Source organism: Heterodontus francisci, chromosome 8 (assembly GCF_036365525.1).
Source record: "Heterodontus francisci isolate sHetFra1 chromosome 8, sHetFra1.hap1, whole genome shotgun sequence".
Taxonomy (NCBI): domain Eukaryota; kingdom Metazoa; phylum Chordata; class Chondrichthyes; order Heterodontiformes; family Heterodontidae; genus Heterodontus; species Heterodontus francisci.
In genome coordinates, this window is record NC_090378.1 from 65,131,630 (window position 1) to 65,144,401 (window position 12,772).

General features: G+C 43.1%; 1 protein-coding gene across 1 annotated transcript in view; it reads left to right on the plus strand.

The window, feature by feature from the left end:
• zranb2 (zinc finger, RAN-binding domain containing 2) overlaps positions 1-12,772 on the plus strand; it is a 58,802-nt gene that overhangs the window by 42,306 nt on the left and 3,724 nt on the right. The window lies entirely within an intron of this gene.

Consider the following 12,772-nt stretch of genomic DNA (forward strand, 5'->3'; position numbering starts at 1 on the left):
TCCTTGCTACCCTTCTTAAACAAAGGAACAACATTGGCTAATCTCCAGTCCTCTGGGACCTCACCTGTAGCTAATGAGGATGCAAAGATTTCTGTCAAGGCCCCAGCAATTTCTTCCCTTGCCTCCCTCAGTATTCTGGGGTAGATCCCATCAGGCCCTGGGGACTTATCTACCTTAATGCTTTGCAAGACGCCCAACACCACCTCCTTTTCGATAATGAGATGACCCAGACTATCTACACTCCCTTCTCTCGGCTCATCATCCACCAAGTCCTTCTCTTTGGTAAATACTGATGCAAAGTACTCATTTAGTACCTCGCCCATTTCCTCTGGCTCCACATGTAGATTCCCTTCTCTGTCCTTGAGTGGGCCAACCCTTTCCCTAGTTGCCCTCTTGCTCTTTATATATGTATAAAAAGCCTTGGGATTTTCCTTAATCCTGTTTGCCAATGACTTTTCATGACCCCTTTTAGCCCTCCTGACTCCTTGCTTAAGTTCCTTCCTACTGTCTTTATATTCTTCAAGGGATTCGTCTGTTCCTAGCCTTCCAGCCCTTACGAATGCTTCCTTTTTCTTTTTGACTTGGCTCACAATATCCCGCGTTATCCAAGGTTCCCGAAACTTGCCAAACTTATCCTTCTTCCTCACAGGAACTTGCTGGTCCTGGATTCTAATCAACTGGCGTTTGAAAGACTCCCACATGTCAGATGTTGATTTGCCCTCAAACTGCCGCCCCCAATCTGAATTCTTCCGTTCCTGCCAAATATTGTTATAATTAGCCTTCCCCCAATTTAGCACCTTCACCCGAGGACTACTCTTATCCTTATCCACAAGTACCTTCAAACTTACGGAATTATGGTCACTGTTCCCAAAATGCTCCCCTACTGAAACTTCGACCACCTGGCTGGGCTCATTCCCCAATACCAGGTCCAGTACGGCCCCATCCCTGGTTGGACTATCTACATGTTGTTTCAAGAAGCCCTCCTGGATGCTCCTTACAAATTCTGCCCCATCCAAGCCCCTAGAACTGAGTCCCAGTCAATATAGGGGAAGTTAAAATCACCCACCACTACAACCCTGTTACCATTACATCTTTCCAAAATCTGTCTACATATCTACTCCTCTACCTCCCGCTGGCTGTTGGGAGGCCTGTAGTAAACCCCCAACATCGTGACTGCACCCTTCCTATTCCTGAGCTCCACCCATATTGCCTCGCTGCACGACCCTTCCGAGGTGTCCTCCCGCAGTACGGCTGTGATTTTCTCCTTAACCAGTAATGCAACTCCCCCACCCCTTTTTACATCCCCCTCTATCCCGCCTGAAGCTTCTAAATCCTGGAACATTTAGCTGCCAATCCTGTCCTTCCCTCAACCAAGTCTCTGTAATAGCAACAACATCATAGTTCCAAATACTAATCCAAGCTCTAAGTTCATCTGCCTTACCTGTTGTACTTCTCGCATTGAAACAAATGCACTTCAGACCACCAGTCCCGCTGTGCTCCTCAACATCTCCCTTCTTGCTCTTCCTCTCAGTCTTACTGACCTTATTTACTAGTTTCCCCCTCATTTATTTCACTGGCTGTCCTACTGCTCTGGTTCCCACCCTCCTGCCACACTAGTTTAAACCCTCCCAAGTGACGCGAGCAAACCTCGCAGCCAGGATATTTGTGCCCCTCCAGTTTAGATGCAACCCTTCCTCCTTGTACAGGTCCCATCTGTCCCTGAAGATATCCCAATGGTCCAGATATCTGAAACCCTCCCTTCTACACCAGCTGTTCAGCCACGTGTTTAGCTGCACTATCCTCCTGTTTCTAGCCTCACTGGCACGTGGCACAGGGAGTAATCCCGAGATTACAACCCTTGAGGTCCTGTCTTTTAACTTTCTACCTAACTCCCTAAATTCCCCCTGGACAGAATTTTCTCAACTCTAATCATTGTGTTGCTAGGACCATTTCAAAGAAGCTATAATGTAATTGTAGAAGAGTTGGGGTACAGTTAATTTTCTTTTAGTTCACTGCTAAACTCTGAAATTAATGGACAGGAGATATTTATAAAACCTGACAATGATTGATAACCATTAGCATCAATGGGAAAGGTTTTTGATCTATGGTGCTTAATAGCAAAATGTCTTATGAAATGTATTCATGTTTTGACCCAGATCATTTGAATGTTTAAATTATTTTTTCATTTAATAGATGACTGGAGTTTGAAAACTTGACCTCCAATTAAGAACTAGCATCCTCAGTATCTGTAGAGCAAGACAATAATTGTATATTGGAACATTATAATGTATTACAGGGCCAAACCTGCTCTATGCAGTGTTGAGTAGATTTGCAATAGCAAAGGTACTGATGCTAAAATTGCAATCCTTATTGTAGCAGATTAACTCGTCAGTCATTAAATTTCAGTAATGCAGAAGCTTTGATCGATATCTGGTACCAATTGTGCAAATATGTGTTATTTGTAATTAGTAACTGAGGATAGATTGAAACATTGCTAACATAGCACAATGAAATAGCATAGGAACAGGAATAGGTCATTCAGTCCTTTGAGTTTGTTCTGACATTCAGTGAGATCATGGCTGATCTCTATCCTAACTGCACCCAGCTTGGCTCCATATCCCTGAATACACTTGGCTAACAGAAATCTATCAATCTTTGGTTTAAAATTATTTAATTGAACTCTCATCCTTTTTTTGTGGCATAGAGGTCACATTTCTTCCACCCTTTGTGTTAAGTGCTCCCTAACCCCTGTCCTGAATGACCTGGCTCTGATTTTGAGGTTATGTCCCCTTTTCTTATTCTACTCCATCAGCAGAAAAGATTTATTTGTATCTACCCTATCAATTCCTTTCAAAATTCTAAAAGCCTCAATCAAATAACCTCTTAACCTTCTATATTCCAAGAAATGTAAGTCTTGTTTAAGTAATCTAGCCTCATAATTTAACTCTTGGAACCCTGGTAACAGCTGTTGAATCTGCTCTGCACCCCTTTCAAGGCCACTATATTCTTTCTATGGTGTGCCAAGGCGCTTACCCATCGTCTCTCGAGATAAGGAGGCCAAAGAGAGAAGAGAGGTGTGCCAAGAACTGCACATGGTACTTCAAATATGATCCAACTAAAGCTTTGTATTGCTGTAACAAATATTTCTCCCCTTTATAGTCTAGCCCTCTAAATATGAAGGTTGACATTACATTAGTATTTCAAATAATCTTTTGTACCTGACTGCTACATTTTAGTGCTCTGTCAACATGGACCCCTAAATCTCTTTGGATCTCCACCAGCTTTCACAATTTAAAAAAAATACTCTGATCTATCCTTTTATGGTCCAAAACAGGTGACCTCACACTGCCTTCGAGATGATTAACAAACTGTTACTGTATATAGGATCCAAGAATGTTATGAAAGCCCTAGTGATGGAAAACTATTGTTTTCTAACTTTGCGCTCAGGCTCTAGCATTTACTTAGTTTTACAGCCAATTTATCTTTTGTCAACTTTCCACTAGTTTGTAGCTTATCAAACGAATAGTTTCCTCAGCTATTTTTCCTCTTTTAGCACTTTTCATATAATTATTTAAATCCTTTGTATTGTTAAATTAATCAAATTCTGTACTTTGCCTCTCCCTTTGCTTATGGAGGACAAGTTCTCCATGAAATAAAGCCAACTGCATGTGGTCATCTTTGAGTCCAATTAGTTGTCTAGATTGGTCTTTTGCACTTAATTATTAAACTGGGCCTGGTTTGCTTCATGTCCAACATTGGATAAAGTAAACTACCAAGTATTTAAATATCTCATCCCTTTTCCAGGTGAGCTTCTGTTTCTGAACATCGCCCTATCCCTTTCCAAATAGTTTATAAAATGAAGCCAGAATATGATGACTGTAGCAGTGACACATGAATGTAGTTTCTCTCAACGCAAAGAATTTTTTTTATAGTTTGTCTCTGTTTTTAACTAAATATCACTGTACCTATATACTATTGGCAGCCTGCTATGCAGTCCTTTATGAATTAGTTTGTTAGAATGTTTTTCATTTATTAAACATGCAAAATTCAACTTTAAATATAGAAGTAATAGTTTTCACAAATGACATCTGCGAAGTTTGCACATTTTAAAATCTGGAACCGTTTAATATTTAAACATTTTGAAACTTTAGAATGTATTCAGAAACTTGGCCTATTTCCAAACATTGCAAGTTAAATTGTTCCATTTTGTACATTTTCTTTAATATCTGATGTGGAAAACTGTTTTGGTTTGTACATATTTTGTACCTCAGGATGTTCTCAACTACACAAGGGATCAAGCTGAATTGAATTGCGTATGTAACATTGGACCTAGACAAAACTGTGTTTAAAATCAAGAAAAAAACATGTTTTGGCTAGTCATGATTATGTACACAATAATCTGCAATACCTGACCTTAGGAGAATGCAATCATGTTAACAAAGTGAAATTTAAAGCTATTGTTGTGCATTCCAGAATGTGCTTTTTTGGTAGCAGCAAGTATGGATTTTTTTTTTCAATCTTTTGAAATTTGTGATTACTCTTTTATAACATTCTACTTTAGGAGTAGCATACTTGACAGAATTAAATCAAGATGAAATTGTTTGGTTTTCAGTTACTTAATCATTCCATATCGAAGAAAATTCCATTGCTTAATGAGTTTACATCATTGCTTGAACATGTGATGTGACAGTTCTTTATTACAGCTTAAATCTGGAAGTCAATATGAAAATGTCTGTCTTTTTGATGTATGATGTGTTTTCCTTAGATTTTTCCAACCTTAGTCTCTGATCCTGTTCCTCCTCATTTGTTATCCTCGACAAACAGTAGCATATTCCAGCATTGGAGGAACCACAGGGCACTGAGTTTACAGCAAGAAAATGTGCTTTTTTAAAGTCTCCTTTGTTCTTGGTTCTTGCGCTTCTATCGCAAGAATCAGTTTCTGTTTAATTTTTTAAAATATAATTTAACTTTTTGGAAACCATTTTTCATGTCAAAGCCCTTGTAATTCAACAAATTGTCATTTTATTAAACATTCCAGACGTGAACCTTTACGAATCTCTTGCCATTTGAATTTAATAGAGTACTGTTTGTTTTCCTGAAAGAACATTATGTTTATATCTCTCCCAATAAGAGTAGGGTTTTGGCCACCTTGAAGGTTATCGCAGTTGATGCCAATATTAGGGGTTAAATTTTGCACGCCATGTGTCTGTATTGGCTTTGTTTATTGCACAGCTTTGAGCAACTCAGAGGCTCCTTAAAGCTATCTAAAGCACTCCGCATTGTTCAATTTTTAGTATTTTAATAATTTGTACAAAAGCTTTCACTGCAAAGCTGTCACCTTGCGCCAAGCGGGGAGAGAAATGGGACTTAGTGGAGCAATAGTGAGCTGCACATGCCAAATGGTTTTACTGATGCAGCTCGCCTTTCTGGCCAATTCCCATCAATGAACTGACCTACAATTAGATCTTGAGAGGGGGGAATGGAGCTGAGTTGGCAGCAGTCAGTATTTTTGAAAAGCCAGGAGGAGCACTCCTGTTCCTTCTGGCTCCTCAAATGTAACTTTCTAAAAAGTTTTTGTGGCAGTGATTTTGACTGGCCTGTAATGGTCCCTTAATCATTGGTTAGGCTGGTCAAGATCTGGTACAACTAGGCAGAACTTGTGTGATGTAGGCCCCATCCATTTATGTCTGAATTTTCCAGTTGTCTCCATTTGCATAGATTAAAAATCACATGCCTGTTTCAGGCAGGAAGGCTGCTCAACCATATCCAGACCTTTCTGAATTTGGAATCGGGTCAACAGGGTCATCAAAGTACCCTGTCCCATTTTTGAAGTGCAAAATAGATGCCTGAGAGTTGAATTGCTTCTACCAGGAGTAAAAATCCACCTTGTCTCTGAAGAACAACAGGTCAGAGTGATTGAGGTTGGGGTTGGTGAAACTGTGACTCCGAGAGCATGCAGATTTTGGCAGGGTGGGGCGGGATAGGAGACGGCAAAAACTTTGTTTGAGGATGGAGCGAGAAGAGTGTCTGAAACGGGGATGGGTGATTCAGGCTTGTGTGGAAAGGAAGAGAACTAGAGAACATTGTGGGTTTCTGTGGGCATGGTGCCTAGTGGAAACAACAACAGCATGGCAAGTGAGCAGAGCCGAAAGAGGAGCAGCCATTAACGAGTGATTGAAACCTGGGAACTTTACTGTGCGTAAATAGTGGATTTCCACTTGTGTCTGAATGGGGAACAGAGATTGTGAATTCTCAGTGCGCTTGAGAAATTGCTTGCATTGATGTGTCACAAAATTGCCCCTAGTGTAGGTAGGTGATAGGAAAATTGAGGGAAGGTGGGGATGTGGTAGGGAATATGGGATTAATGCAGGATTAGTATAAATGGGTGGTTGATGGTCGGCACAGACTTGGTGGGCCAAAGGGCCTGCTTCAGTGCTGTATCTCTCTATGACTCTATGACAAGTTGCACGTGCCACCTTCACACAGGGCTGGGAGTGGACAAGTTCAATGTGTCACTGCCGGAAGTTGCCACCCCTCATCCTAAGTTCCTCTTTCGGAGCAGCAACCCGATGCTTGACCCGCCCATCTCTACTTGCGTCTCATCGCTCTCAGTCTCTCCGAATTTGTAGCTGGGGCCTAATGCTCACCGAAATTGGGCCTCCAGCCTCATTTTAATGATAGAGGCTCGCAACTGGAGCTTGTCACACCTCCTGAGGCAACTCTCCCAACATTGGAGATCACATGTTCCATCACTGGGGCAGCAGTTGCCCACAGTAGTGTTGTGGATCTTGGAGAGGCTTGCTTTGTAAACTTTTTTGTCAGCAGTCTCTTTTTCGAAGGATTGTTGTTCAGGCTGTATTGGAATTGGAAAAACTAATGAGAGCTTGGACAACATGTGCTCCACCTAGGTTTTCGAGTTTTATAGAAGGGTCCTGAAACAGCCATCAAACCCTTTGCATGTTTAAATTAAACTAATGCTGATTTCATGCACCTGCCAGGGTTGCCTAAATGCGGTGAGGACCAATATGGCGCAGCCCATTCCGCCTGTACAGCTTAAGTTGAAGATCGGTTGATGAAGGGAATGCGGTGGATGTTTATATGGATTTTAAGAAAGCATTTCATAAGGTAGCACATAAAAAGGCTGGTTAACAAAATTGAAGCTAATGGAATAGGAGGGTCAGTGTCCAGTTGGATTTTTAAAAATGGCTGAAGGATAGAAAACAGTGAGTCGTAGTAAATGGTTGCTTTTCAGACTGGTTCTCCAAAGGTCCGTGCTGGGACTTTTTTTTTTGCAATATATAAATGGCTTGAATCTTGGAATACAGAGCAGGATCTCAATTTGCTGACAACACCAAACTTGGAGGTGCAGCAGACAGTGAGGCTGGTATGAACTGCCTGCCACAGGGTATAGATAGGCTAGCAGAATAGGCAGACAGATGGCAGGTGGAATTTAATACTGACAAGTGTGAGGTGATGCATTTTGGCAGAAGGAATAGGGAGAGGCAATGTATACTTAATGGTGCAGTTCTGAAGAGTGTGCAGGAACAGAGGGACCTGGGGGTGCATGTGCATCAATCTTTGAAGGTGGCAGGACATATTGAGAGAGTGGTTAGTAAAGCATATGGGATCTTGAGCTTTATACATAGAGACATTGAGTACAAAAGCAGGGAAGTTATGCTGAACCTTTTATAAAGCTCTGTTTAGGCCCCAACTGGAATATTGCATCCAGGAAGGATGTGAGGGTCCTTGAGAGTGCGCAGTGGAAATTTACCAGAATGGTTCCAGGGATGGGGGATTTTAGTTACAAGGCTAGATTGGAAAAACTGGGGTTCTCATTAGAGCAAAGGAGATTGCGGGGAGAGTTAATAGAAGTGTACAAGATTATGACAGACTTAGAAAATTAGACAAGGAAAAACTTCCCATTAACATGGTACACAAATTGAAAGTTTTGGGCAAAAGGTGCAGGGGGAATATGAGGAAACACTTCTTTACACAGCAGGTGATAATGACCTGGAACTTGCTGCCCACAGGGGTGGTGGAAGTGGAGATGATAGTGACTTCAAGAGGAAGTTGGATGGCCAATTTGGAGAAATAGACTTATAGGGCTATGGGGATTGAAACTGGGAGTGGGATTGACTGCATGGCTCCACGTAATAGACTCCCTATTGCACATTCTCTGTACCCCACACTTCTTCCCAGCTAAAAAGAAAGCCAACAGATGTCCTTGACTATTTTGCTGTTCTGCTTGCAGCCAGTTAAGACTTCACTAGAATAGTCTTTGGTGATTGCTCCCAATAATGAAGAGAAAATGAGCTGGAGAGTTCTGCTTGCTGCCTGCCCACAGTGGAGAGAGAAACAGTTATGTTAAATGTCAATGACCTTTCATCAGAATGATGCTGTTTCCTTGCTAACTTCTTTAAAAGCAAGTTCATTTTCTCCTGTCCTTTAAAGTCCATTGCAAAAAGTGATCTTAAAGTGCCGCCTTCAGCCAGGCTTTATTAACGAGCTGAAGAAGTAAGAGCAAAATCCATTCCCGGATGGTATGTTGCCTCCCGGGTGCCAGGGTCAGGGATGTCTCGGATCGCGTCTATAGGATTCTTAAGGGGGAGGGGGAGCAGCCAGAGGTCGTGGTACATATCGGTACCAATGACATGGCTAGGAAAAGGGATGAGGACCTGAAAAGCGAATATAGGGAGTTAGGTTGGAAGCTGAAAGGCAGGACGAGCAGAGTAGTAATCTCAGGATTGTTACCGGTGCTACATGCTAGTGAGGCTAGAAACAGGGAGCGAGTACAGCTGAACACGTGGCTACAGAACTGGTGTAGGAGGGAGGGATTCAGATATGTGGATCATTGGGATACCTTCTGGGGAAGGTGGGACCTGTACAAGAAGGACGGGTTGCATCTGAACTGGAGGGGCACCAATATTCTGGGCGGGAGGTTTGCTAGAGCTCTTTGGGAGGGTTTAAACTAGTTTGGCAGGGGGATGGGAACCGGAGCCACGGATCAGTGGATGGGGTAGCTGTTGAACAGGCAGATACAGAGTGCAGAGAGTCTGTGAGGAAGGTTAGACAGTTGACAGGGCAAAGTTGCAGCCAGTATGATGGGCTGAAGTGTGTCTATTTTAACGCAAGAAGTGTCAGGAATAAGGGTGATGAACTTGGAGCTACGATGTGGCCATTACGGAGATGTGGATATCACAAGGGCAGGAATGGATGTTGGATGTTCCAGGGTTTAGATGTTTCAAAAGGAATAGGGAGGGAGGTAAAAGAGGTGGGGGAGTGGCATTGTTAATCAGGGATAGTATCACAGCTGCAGAAAGGGAGGTCGTCGAGGAGGGTTTGTCTACTGAGTCATTATGGGTGGAAGTCAGAAACAGGAAAGGAGCAGTCACTTTGTTGGGAGTTTTCTATAGACCCCCCAATAGCAGCAGAGACATGGAGGAACAGATTGGGAGGCAGATTTTGGAAAGGTGCAGAAGTAACAGGATTGTTGTCATGGGTGACTTCAACTTCCCTACTATTGATTGGAACCTCCTTAGTGCAAATGGTTTGGATGGAGCAGTTTTTGTCAGGTGTGTCCAGGAAGGTTTCCTGACTAGACTAGAGGCCGACTAGAGGGGAGACTATGTTGGACTTAGTGCTTGGCAACGAACCAGGCCAGGTGGCAGATCTCTCGGGAGAGCATTTCGGTGATAGTGATCACAACTCCCTGATCTTTACTATAGTCATGGAGAGGGACAGGAGCAGACGGGATGGGAAAATATTTAATTGGGGGAAGGGGAATTACAATGCTATTAGACAGGAACTGGGGAGCATAAATTGGGAACAGATGTTCTCAGGGAAATGCATGACAGAAATGTGGAGGTTGTTTAGGGAGCACTTGCTGCGACTGCTTGATGGGTTTGTCCCGATGAGGCAGGGAAGGGATGGTAGGGTGAAGGAACCTTGGATGACAAGAGATGTGGGACAGCTGGTCAAGAGGAAGAAGGAAGCTTACTTAAGATTGAGGAAGCAAGGATCAGACAGGGCTCTAGAGGGTTACAAGGTAGCCAGGAAGGAACTGAAGAATGGACTTAGGAGAGCTAGAAGGGGACATGAAAAAGTCTTGGCGGGTAGGATTAAGGAAAATCCCAAGGCGTTCTACACTTACGTGAGGAACAAGAGGATGGCCAGAGTGAGGGTAGGGCCGATCAGGGATAGTGAAGGGAACTTGTGCCTGGAGTCAGAGGAGGTAGGAGAGGTCCTAAATGAATACTTTGCTTCAGTATTCACTAGTGAGAGGAACCTGGTCGTTTGTGAGGACAGCGAGAAACAGACTGATATGCTCGAACAGGTTGAGGTTAAGAGGGAGGAAGTGCTGGAAATTTTGAATGATATGAGGACAGATAAGTTCCCGGGGCCAGACGCGATATACCCAAGGATATTATGGGAAGCGAGGGAAGAGATTGCCGCGCCTTTGGCGATGATCTTTGCGTCTTCACTGTCCACTGGAGTAGTACCAGATGATTGGAGGGTGGCAAATGATGTTCCCTTGTTCAAGAAAGGGAATAGGGATAACCCTGGGAATTGTAGACCAGTCAGTCTTACGTCGGTAGTGGGCAAATTATTGGAGAGGATTCTGAGAGACAGGATTTATGATGACTTGGAAAAGCATGGTTTGATTAGAGACAGTCAGCATGGCTTTGTGCGGGGCAGGTCATGCCTCACAAGCCTTATTGAATTCTTTGAAGATGTGACAAAACACATTGATGAAGGAAGAGCAGTGGATGTGGTGTATATGGATTTTAGCAAGGCGTTTGATAAGGTTCCCCACGGTAGGCTCATTCAGAAAGTAAGGAGGCATGGGATACAGGGAAAGTTGGCTATCTGGATACAAAATTGGCTGGCCCATAGAAGTCAGAGGGTGGTAGATGGAAAGTATTCAGCATGGAGCTCGGTGACCAGTGGTGTTCCACAAGGATCTGTTCTGGGACCTCTGCTCTTTGTGATTTTTATAAATGACTTGGATGAGGAAGTGGAAGGCTGGGTTAGCAAGTTTGCTGATGACACGAAGGGTGGTGGGATAGTGTGGAAGGCTGTTGTAGGTTGCAACGGGACATTGACAGGATGCAGAGCTGGGCTGAGAAGTGGCAGATGGAGTTCAACCTGGAAAAGTGTGAAGTGATTCATTTTGGAAGGTCGAATTTGAATGCGGAATACAGGCTTAAAGACAGGATTCTTGGTAGTGTGGAGGAACAGAGGGATCTTGGGGTCCATGTCCATAGATCGCTCAAAGTTGCCACCCAAGTTGATAGGGTTGTTAAGAAGGCGTATGGTGTGTTGGCTTTCATTAACAGGGGGATTGAGTTTAAGAGCCGCGAGGTTATGCTGCAGCTCTATAAGGCCCTGGTTCCACCACACTTGGAATATTGTGTTCCGTTCTGGTCGCCTCATTATAGAAAGGATGTGGAAGCTTTAGAGAGGGTGCAGAGGAGATTTACCAGGATGCTGCCTGGACTGGAGGGCATGTCCTACGAAGAAAGATTGAGGGAGCTAGGGCTTTTCTCATTGGAGCGAAGAAGGATGAGAGGTGACTTGATGGAGGGGTACAAGATGATGAGAGGCATAGATAGAGTGGTTAGTCAGAGACTTTTTCCCAGGGTGGAAAGGGCTATCACCAGGGGGCATAATTTTAGGGTGATTGGAGGAAGGTTTCGGGGAGATGTCAGAGGTAGGTTCTTTACACAGAGTGGTGGGTGCGTGGAATGCACTGCCAGCGGTGGTAGTAGAAGCAGATACATTAGGGGCATTTAAGCGTATCTTGGATAGGTACATGGATGATAGTAGAATGAAGGGTAGGTAGTTATTTAGATCTTGAGTAGGTTAAAGGTTTGGCACAACATCGTGGGCCGAAGGGCCTGTACTGTGCTGTTCTATGTTATACCAGTCAGAAACATCTGGTACTTCTACAGATACTGTATGCTCAAAACTTAATGTGTTGTTTCCCTGATTACTTTGGGAAAAAAATATTCAGTAGGGGGCTCTGCTGGGCTTTATGCCACAGTGACTAATTCAGTATCTGCTTCACAGACTTTTGGAATTACTGTACAGTTTCATTTTATTCATTGTGTGTTTAGTAAGAGTTATTGAAAATTTTGATATTTTAGTTTTTGTAATTCTTTATATTCAAAACCTTGTTCTTGTAGTTGCTGGCATAACTGCTACTGCCTGAAATGAGCCATTATGTAACCACATGATTACTGTGCCTCTATACTAGCAGCATGCTATATCAAAAGGCCTAAACTTGAAAGCCCTGTCTAAATTCACATCATATTCTGGGTTATAGAGTGGGTTAGAACAGGGTTGTCCAACTTTTTGCCTTAATAAGCAGCATAGGTATGCACCATGGAAGCTCAAGATTGCAATCCAAGTTCCTATTAATTTGCATATTTCTTCATTTGTTGACACTAACAGATCTTGGTTATTCCTGATGTACTGTTAATCCACCAATGTGGCAATAGTGCAGGCTTCCCAGACCTGTAAAATTCAAACAGGAGAAACCAGCAAATGGGGGGAAAAAAGCACTAGTGCAAACCGGATTGAATTGCTGCATTTTGAGTGCTGGATTACCAAATTTGGGCATCTCTGGATTAGAAAACATTTCAGTTTATGATTTGAGCCCACGTCTATACTGCCCCCATCCCATCCTGTCCTTTAACTGATCACTCTCACTCGGTAAATGGAAGTTGATGCATTGATAGCTTAATTAGTCACAGCTGCACTTACTTGGATA